Raw genomic sequence first — 9,340 nt, forward strand, 5'->3', positions numbered from 1 at the left:
ACGTATGTGTGACCTGGACGCCAACGTATGTGACACTCTGTGATGCAATTTAAAAGGGAAAGTTCAATTTGGAACCAGATACATGTTTCAAAATCTTGGAGAATCCTTAAGGCAGCCAGGACCGAGATGGAGATGTCCGAGACATATATAAGGAGGTCATCTGCACAGAGAGAGACTTTCACCTGTATATTGTGTCTACATATGCCTGTAATAAGCGGATTGGTGCTAAGCGCTATTGTCAGAGGCTCACTAGCAAGAGCAAAAAGCAATGGGCTCAGTGGGAAACCCTGCCGCGTGGAACCGTAAAAGCGAAAATATTCAGATTTAATATTATTTGTCTTGACCAAGGCCTCAGGAGATGAATATTCGAGCTTAATCAATGGAAGAACACTGTTACCAAAGCTAAATCTCTCCAGGACACGAAGTAGATCATTCCACTCCACTCGGTCAAATGCCTGTTCAGCATTCATAGATATTACTGCTTCTTCAGTGTTAAGAGCAGTATAATAGAAGGTAGAATAGGAAATAGCATAATTTCAACAAATATCCACGGAAAATCATGGAACCATCAGATAGAATATTCCACATTACCCTGAAAAGAGCGGAGACAGTCTGGAAAGAACCACCCTTCTTCTTTCCTCCCTTCTTTGCGCCAGAATCTGCAGATTAAAACATAGTAGGTATGCTCTGTACTCCATTCAAATAACCAACAGCCTTTGTTTTCCAAAGTCAAATTATTGAATAAACATATTACCATTAGCAACTGGCGTGAGTTTCATACCTTCATTCGCACCATGAGTTACATACAACATGGCTAGCAATTTGTTTGCTGACTTCTGGTAGAGCTGGACAACTGAGTCATTCAGGGGGTCCTTATTCTTGTCCAACCAGCCAGAGATATTGTAGTCCACGGTGCCAGCATAGTGGACCAGAGAAAAGTGGGCCTCAGCCTTGCCCTTTGCAGGCTTTGGCTTCTCAAAGGCCTTTGTCTTTCCAAGATGCTGATCATGCAGTTTGTTCTTGAATGTTGTGTCAGAGGCCTTGGGGAACATGCATTCCTCTTCAAGGATGGAGAAGATGCCCATTGGCTGATTGAAGGAAAAAGTCAGTCATTTTTAGGTTGCCCAAAAATTAAGCTTGATCTTAGGCCTGAGAGATTTGTCTCACCTTCTCAATAAGCTCAATGCAGGCAGCCAAGTCCATACCGAAGTCAATGAATTCCCACTCAATGCCTTCTTTCTTGTATTCCTCTTGCTCCAGGACAAACATGTGGTGGTTGAAGAACTGTTGCAGTTTCTCATTGGTGAAGTTAATGCACAGTTGCTCCAAGCTGTTGAACTACATCATACAGATACATCATTAATTTATTCATACATGTGATTAGTCCAACCTTAAATGTTGTCTTGTAACTCACATCAAAGATCTCAAATCCAGCGATATCCAACACTCCAATGAAGAACTGTCTCGGCTGCTTTGTGTCCAACATCTCATTGATACGGACGACCATCCACAAGAACATTTTCTCATAGATGGACTTGCACAAAGCTGAGACGGAATTGTTAACCTAAAAACAGAATTTCGTATTAAAATTTCTCCAGGTTATATTAAAAAAATGCTTAGAGTTTGAATGAAAATGATATTTTCCTGACCTGTGAAACGGTCTGACCTTTGGTCACCATCTCATTTCCAACTTTGACTCTGGGGTAGCACAGAGCTTTCAACATATCAGCAGAGTTCAGGCCCAGAAGGTAGGCGATTTTATCAGCCACTAATGGAAAAACAACAATAATTTGTCAGTTATTTGGAACTGGAACACCTATAAAATACAATTCATTACAACTCTTGGTACAGTTATATATATTTGTTATACAGGTAAAAGCCAGTAAATTAGAATATTTTGAAAAACTTGATTTATTTCAGTAATTGCATTCAAAAGGTGTAACTTGTACATTATATTTATTCATTGCACACAGACTGATGCATTCAAATGTTTATTTCATTTAATTTTGATGATTTGAAGTGGCAACAAATGAAAATCCAAAATTCCGTGTGTCACAAAATTAGAATATTACTTAAGGCTAATACAAAAAAGGGATTTTTAGAAATGTTGGCCAACTGAAAAGTATGAAAATGAAAAATATGAGCATGTACAATACTCAATACTTGGTTGGAGCTCCTTTTGCCTCAATTACTGCGTTAATGCGGCGTGGCATGGAGTCGATGAGTTTCTGGCACTGCTCAGGTGTTATGAGAGCCCAGGTTGCTCTGATAGTGGCCTTCAACTCTTCTGCGTTTTTGGCTCTGGCATTCTGCATCTTCCTTTTCACAATACCCCACAGATTTTCTATGGGGCTAAGGTCAGGGGAGTTGGCGGGCCAATTTAGAACAGAAATACCATGGTCCGTAAACCAGGCACGGGTAGATTTTGCGCTGTGTGCAGGCGCCAAGTCCTGTTGGAACTTGAAATCTCCATCTCCATAGAGCAGGTCAGCAGCAGGAAGCATGAAGTGCTCTAAAACTTGCTGGTAGACGGCTGCGTTGACCCTGGATCTCAGGAAACAGAGTGGACCGACACCAGCAGATGACATGGCACCCCAAACCATCACCCAACCATGCAAATTTTGCATTTCCTTTGGAAATCGAGGTCCCAGAGTCTGGAGGAAGACAGGAGAGGCACAGGATCCACGTTGCCTGAAGTCTAGTGTAAAGTTTCCACCATCAGTGATGGTTTGGGGTGCCATGTCATCTGCTGGTGTCGGTCCACTCTAGCCTTAAGTAATATTCATTTGTTGCCACTTCAAATCATCAAAATTAAATGAAATAAACATTTGAATGCATCAGTCTGTGTGCAATGAATAAATATAATGTACAAGTTACACCTTTTGAATGCAATTACTGAAATAAATCAAGTTTTTCAAAATATTCTAATTTACTGGCTTTTACCTGTATATGTTACTGTTCCATTTCAAGACATACCCTCTGTGCCATCAGGTTCAGCCTGCTCCTCACGCTGTTTCTGCTTGAATTTCATGTTGCCATGATGCATCACAGCTCCAGTCAGCTTGTAGATGCCAGCTTTCTCCTCTGCAGTGAAGCCCAGGATGTCAATGGCACTCTTGAATACAACACAAAATAATTTCAATCATAATATTTTGTTAAAGAATATGTTTTGCGAAGATCATTGATCAACACTTTACATCTGTTGCCAAGAACTCTTCCACATCATTGATGCTCTTGACAGTGATTTCACCCTGACTGATCATATGGTAGTCATAAGGGTTGGTGGTGATCAGAAGATTCTCTGTGAAAAGTAATAAATACTATAAGAGATCAGTCAGTTGCAAGTCAGACTTTTTTGGGGGGCTATATGATTGGAATTTATATATTTTTTTTACAAGATTTGTCAATAATTTACCCAGGATCTCAGGCTTGTGTCCAGTCATCAGCTGGTAGAAGATGTGGTAGCTCCTCTCAGCAGACAACTGGAAGGTGACACGGGATTTCTCCAGCAGATCTAACAGTAGCAAATTAAATTGAGTCACAAGGTAACATTTAGAGTGTCATGTTGATGGTAAATTATAAACAAAGGAAGCAAACAAAAGAAATAACTCACATGTTTCAATATCAGCTGAGGACAGTTTGCCACTTGTTCCGAAGTGAATTCTGATGAATTTACCCTAGGTGCACAATCAGACGGTAGGTAGATTATTAGTTTTTTTGTTACTCAAAACATTTTCAGTTTAGTTGATTTTTCTGGTTTTACAACTTACGAAACGAGAGGAGTTGTCATTCCTCACAGTTTTGGCATTACCATAGGCCTCCAGCAGAGGGTTGGCTGCAATGATTTGATCTTCCAGGGAACCCTGCATACAAATGCAAAATCATTTTAAATGCACTTTTCTCCTAGTTTCTCTCAGTGAAGTCCAATTTTACCTGTATCTTGCCAGATGTTTGCTCTGCTTTCTTTCCTCCAGTCACTGCAATTGTTGCAAAGTACTGGATGACACGCTTGGTGTTGACAGTCTTTCCTGCACCGGATTCTCCACTTGGGGAATAGAACGATACTTTTTCATACCGCTTCGTATCTCATCGTTTATTTTTACTTATTTTTGATTACTTACGTGATGAGGATAGATTGGTTCTCACGATCTAAAATAAATATTTAAGAAAATGCTCAGATATGTTCAATACTTATGTTATGGCATTTCTACATTGTCTTAGTGTCGGTATTGTATAAATAAATATATATTACCAGTGAGCATGAACTGATAGGCATTATCAGAGATGGAGAAGATGTGGGGTGGAGCCTCAATTCTCTTCTTGCCTCTATAAGCATTAACAACCTGAGCGTCGTACACAGGAAGCCACTTGTAGGGGTTCACAACAACGCAGAATAGGCCGGAGTAGGTCTGGAAAGAGATTCCATTGCTCCCATAAAGTACACTGTGTATGACAAATCCAAATCCACACACTAGAAAAGCAGAACACTGCCCAGCTTCTATACTTACGTAGATCATCCATGATGCAAAACGCTCTTTGAGGTTATACAACACAGCAGGCTCGTTGAGGTGGGTCATCATGGCCATGTCCTCAATTTTATCAAACTTGGGAGGGTTCATGGCGTGGATTTCATCTTCTTTGACGGTGACAGTCTGCACAGATGATGAAGTAAACTTCAGTTCAGTTTTCTATGATATATTAAATTAGATTAGATTAGATTTATTGGTCCCCTTGGGGAAATTCATTGTCACTGCCGTACATTTAAACACTAGACATTACACATCACACAAAAAAAATAACAAAAAGACATCCATCCATCCATCTTCCGCTTATCCGAGGTCGGGTCGCGGGGGCAGCAGCCTAAGCAGGGAAGCCCAGACTTCCCTCTCCCCAGCCACTTCGTCCAGCTCTTCCTGTGGGACCCCGAGGCTTTCCCAGGCCAGCCGGGAGACATAGTCTTCCCAACGTGTCCTGGGTCTTCCCCGCGGCCTCCTACCGGTCGGACGTGCCCTAAACACCTCCCTAGGGAGGCGTTCGGGTGGCATCCTGACCAGATGCCCGAACCACCTCATCTGGCTCCTCTCGATGTGGAGGAGCAGCGGCTTTACTTTGAGCTCCTCCCGGATGGCAGAGCTTCTCACCCTATCGCTAAGGGAGAGACCCGCCACCCGGCGGAGGAAACTCATTTCGGCCGCTTGTACCCGTGATCTTGTCCTTTCGGTCATAACCCAAAGCTCATGACCATAGGTGAGGATGGGAACGTAGATCGACCGGTAAATTGAGACCTTTGCCTTCCGGCTCAGCTCCTTCTTCACCACAACGGACCGATACAGCGTCCGCATTACTGAAGACGCCGCACCGATCCGCCTGTCGATCTCACGATTCACTCTTCCCTCACTCGTGAACAAGACTCCGAGGTACTTGAACTCCTCCACTTGGGGCAAGATCTCCTCCCCAACCCGGAGATGGCACTCCACCCTTTTCCGGGCGAGAACCATGGACTCAGATTTGGAGGTGCTGATTCTCATCCCAGTCGCTTCACACTCAGCTGCGAACCGATCCAGTGAGAGCTGAAGGTCCTGGCCAGATGAAGCCATCAGGACCACATCATCTGCAAAAAGCAGAGACCTAATCCTGCAGCCACCAAACCAGATCCCCTCAACGCCTTGACTGCGCCTAGAAATTCTGTCCATAAAAGTTATGAACAGAATGGGTGACAAAGGGCAGCCTTGGCGGAGTCCAACCCTCACTGGAAACGTGTCCAACTTACTACCGGCAATGCGGACCAAGCTCTGGCACTGATCATACAGGGAGCGGACTGCCACAATCAGACAGTCCGATACCCCATACTCTCTGAGCACTCCCCACAGGACTTCCCGAGGGACACGGTCGAATGCCTTCTCCAAGTCCACAAAACACATGTAGACTGGTTGGGCAAACTCCCATGCACCCTCAAGGACCCTGCCGAGAGTATAGAGCTGGTCCACAGTTCCACGACCAGGACGAAAACCACACTGTTCCTCAAAAAGACATCATACATGACTAACACACATTTACAGGCTTGTCAGACGGGTCGGCCGGGCCTGCTGTTAAGGGCGGCTATAGCTGCAGGGATCAGGCTTTTCCTGAGGCGGGCCCTCCGGAATTTGATAGTTCTGTACCTGCGCCCTGATGGTAGTGGGATGATGTATTGGTGTAGTGGGTGAGTGATATCCTGGACTATTGTTTTTGCCAGTCGGGTGATGGACCTGTGGTTTAAGTCTGAAATGTAGGCCGATGATTTTAGCTGCTATGTTTGTAATGCGTGTGAGTTTGGTCCGGTTGGTTACAGAAAGCATGGTGAAAAAACACGTGGAACAGTACAGAAGGATGGGTTGAACAATGCTTTGGTAAAGTAATAACAGGAGATGAGGTGCGACGTATAGTCCTTTAAGTTTCCGGATGGCTGACGGTCTTTGTTGACTTCTTTTTTGAATGTCCGTGGTGTGTTGATCAAAGGTGAGTTTATTGTCCAAGGTTATGCCCAGGTATTTAAAAGTGTCAACTGTTTTAACTGTTTGTGTGTTTATGATTCTGTTCATAACCTTTATGGACAGAATTTCTAGACGCAGTCAGGGCGTTGAGGGGATCTGGTTTGGTGGCTGCAGGATTAGGTCTCTGCTATTTGCAGATGATGTGGTCCTGATGGCTTCCTCTGGCCAAGATCTTCAGCTCTCACTGGATCGGTTCGCAGCCGAGTGTGAAGCGACTGGGATGGGAATCAGCACCTCCAAGTCCGAGTCCATGGTTCTCTCCCGGAAAAGGGTGGAGTGCCATCTCCGGGTTGGGGAGGAGATCTTGCCCCAAGTGGAGGAGTTCAAGTACCTCGGAGTCTTGTTCACGAGTGGGGGAAGAGTGGATCGTGAGATCGACAGGTGGATTGGTGCTGTATCGATCCGTTGTGGTGAAGAAGGAGCTGAGCCGGAAGGCAAAGCTCTCGATTTACCGGTCGATCTACGTTCCCATCCTCACCTATGGTCATGAGCTTTGGGTCATGACCGAAAGGACAAGATCACGGGTACAAGCGGCCGAAATGAGTTTCCTCCGCCGAGTGGCGGGGCTCTCCCTTAGAGATAGGGTGAGAAGCTCTGTCATTCGGGGGGAGCTCAAAGTAAAGCCGCTGCTCCTCCACATCGAGAGGAGCCAGATGAGGTGGTTCGGGCATCTGGTCAGGATGCCACCCGAACGCCTCCCTAGGAAGGTGTTTCGGGCACGTCCGACCGGTAGGAGGCCACGGGGAAGACCCAGGACACGCTGGGAAGACTATCTCTCCCGGCTGGCCTGGGAACGCCTCGGGATCCCCCGGGAGGAGCTGGACGAAGTGGCTGGGGAGAGGGAAGTCTGGGCTTCCCTGCTTAAGCTGCTGCCCCCGCGACCCGACCTCGGATAAGCGGAAGAAGATGGATGGATGGATGGATGGATGTTTATGATGATAGGGTTCTGAGGTGAGGGGGGGTTGAACCATATTTCTTTTGTTTTATTGACATTGATTTCCAGATAACTGGCTGTGCATGACTCTGTGAAATGTTTGACTGTGTTATGATAGTCCAGGATGGATTGACTGTTGGAGAGGAGTGCGAGAATGGCTGTGTCATCTGAGTATTTTAAGTATGTATATGTTCGCCAGAGCCAGCATCCCTTTGCAGTGGACATTTGTGTTCTGCATAGTTTGTCTCGTAATGTGTAATTTACAAATGAGAAATGTCCACTGCAGATTATGCTGCGTCTCAGGAGAGAATGTTCCAAACTTTCTAATTGTCAGTAATTTGCTTACCTTGCTACCAGCGCCAAGTATCTCGACGGTGGCTTTACCACTCTCTTTCTTGATGAGTTTACCCTTGAGGTACATTTCATCTGGAACTGTCACAAAGAATGCCGTTTTGGCATCAAATGGAGTGTTCTGAGCCTCGATCCTCTCCTTCTCCGGTTTGCGGAGGTAAATGGACGCAGGCCCAAAACTGGCCATGTCTTTATCCCCCATGATGGCACCTCAGTTGGGTCTGAAACAAAGACTATACCTTACTTCCAATATATTCATTTCTGTATAATGTACTGCAAATAATATTGGTGTTATCGATCTTTTTGATATTGTGACATCATACCTCAGTTAATCAAGAATGGGAGGCACAGTCTCTTCGATGGTCTAAAAATAGCAGTAAAAACACTGTAGAAATTATCATTTCTTTGTTCATACATAGTAATAATACAGATTGTTTCCATTCTAGTACTTGTACTAACAAGCAAAACAATATATGAGTAGAATGATTAAAGTAAAAAATCGATTTCTGCAGATCAAAATGAGCATTAAAGGGGAACATTATCACCAGACCTATGTAAGCGTCAATATATACCTTGATGTTGCAGAAAAAAGACCATATATTTTTTTAACCGATTTCCGAACTCTAAATGGGTGAATTTTGGCGAATTAAACGCCTTTCTAATATTCGCTCTCGGAGCGATCGGGAAGCAATCCGCCGTTTTCTCAAACACCGAGTCAAATCAGCTCTGTTATTTTCCGTTTTTTTCGACTGTTTTCCGTACCTTGGAGACATCATGCCTCGGAGGGTGTAACAACACGAACAGGGACGGATTCAAGTTGCACCAGTGGCCCAAAGATGCGAAAGTGGCAAGAAATTGGACGTTTGTTCCGCACACTTTACCGACGAAAGCTGCGCTACGACAGAGATGGCAAGAATGTGTGGATATCCTGCGACACTCAAAGCAGATGCATTTCCAACGATAAAGTCAAAGAAATCTGCCGCCAGACCCCCATTGAATCTGCCGGAGTGTGTGAGCAATTCAGGGACAAAGGACCTCGCTAGCACGGGAAGCAATGGCGGCAGTTTGTTCCCGCAGACGAGCGAGCTTAACCCCCTATTGACCCTAGCTTCCCTGGCCTGCTGACATCAACTCCAAAACTGGACAGATTAGCTTTCAGGAAAAGAGCGCGGATGAGGGTATGTCTACAGAATATATTAATTGATGAAAATTGGGCTGTCTGCACTCTCAAAGTGCATGTTGTTGCCAAATGTATTTCATATGCTGTAAACCTAGTTCATAGTTGTTAGTTTCCTTTAATGCCAAACAAACACATACCAATCGTTGGTTAGAAGGCGATCGCCGAATTCGTCCTCGCTTTCTCTCGTGTCGTTTTCGTCGGTTTCGCTTGCATACGGTTCAAACCGATATGGCTCAATAGCTTCAGTTTCTTCTTCAATTTCATTTTCGCTACCTGCCTCCACACTACAACCATCCGTTTCAATACATTCGTAATCTGTTGAATCGCTTAAACCGCTGAAAT

General features: G+C 44.6%; 1 pseudogene; it reads right to left on the reverse strand.

Moving 5' to 3' along the window:
- LOC133620485 (myosin heavy chain, fast skeletal muscle-like) overlaps positions 1 to 8,020 on the reverse strand; it is a 51,828-nt pseudogene extending 43,808 nt beyond the window's left edge.
- Positions 8,021 to 9,340: the final 1,320 nt, after the last annotated feature.

This window comes from Nerophis lumbriciformis, linkage group LG24, assembly GCF_033978685.3.
Source record: "Nerophis lumbriciformis linkage group LG24, RoL_Nlum_v2.1, whole genome shotgun sequence".
Lineage (NCBI taxonomy): Eukaryota > Metazoa > Chordata > Actinopteri > Syngnathiformes > Syngnathidae > Nerophis > Nerophis lumbriciformis.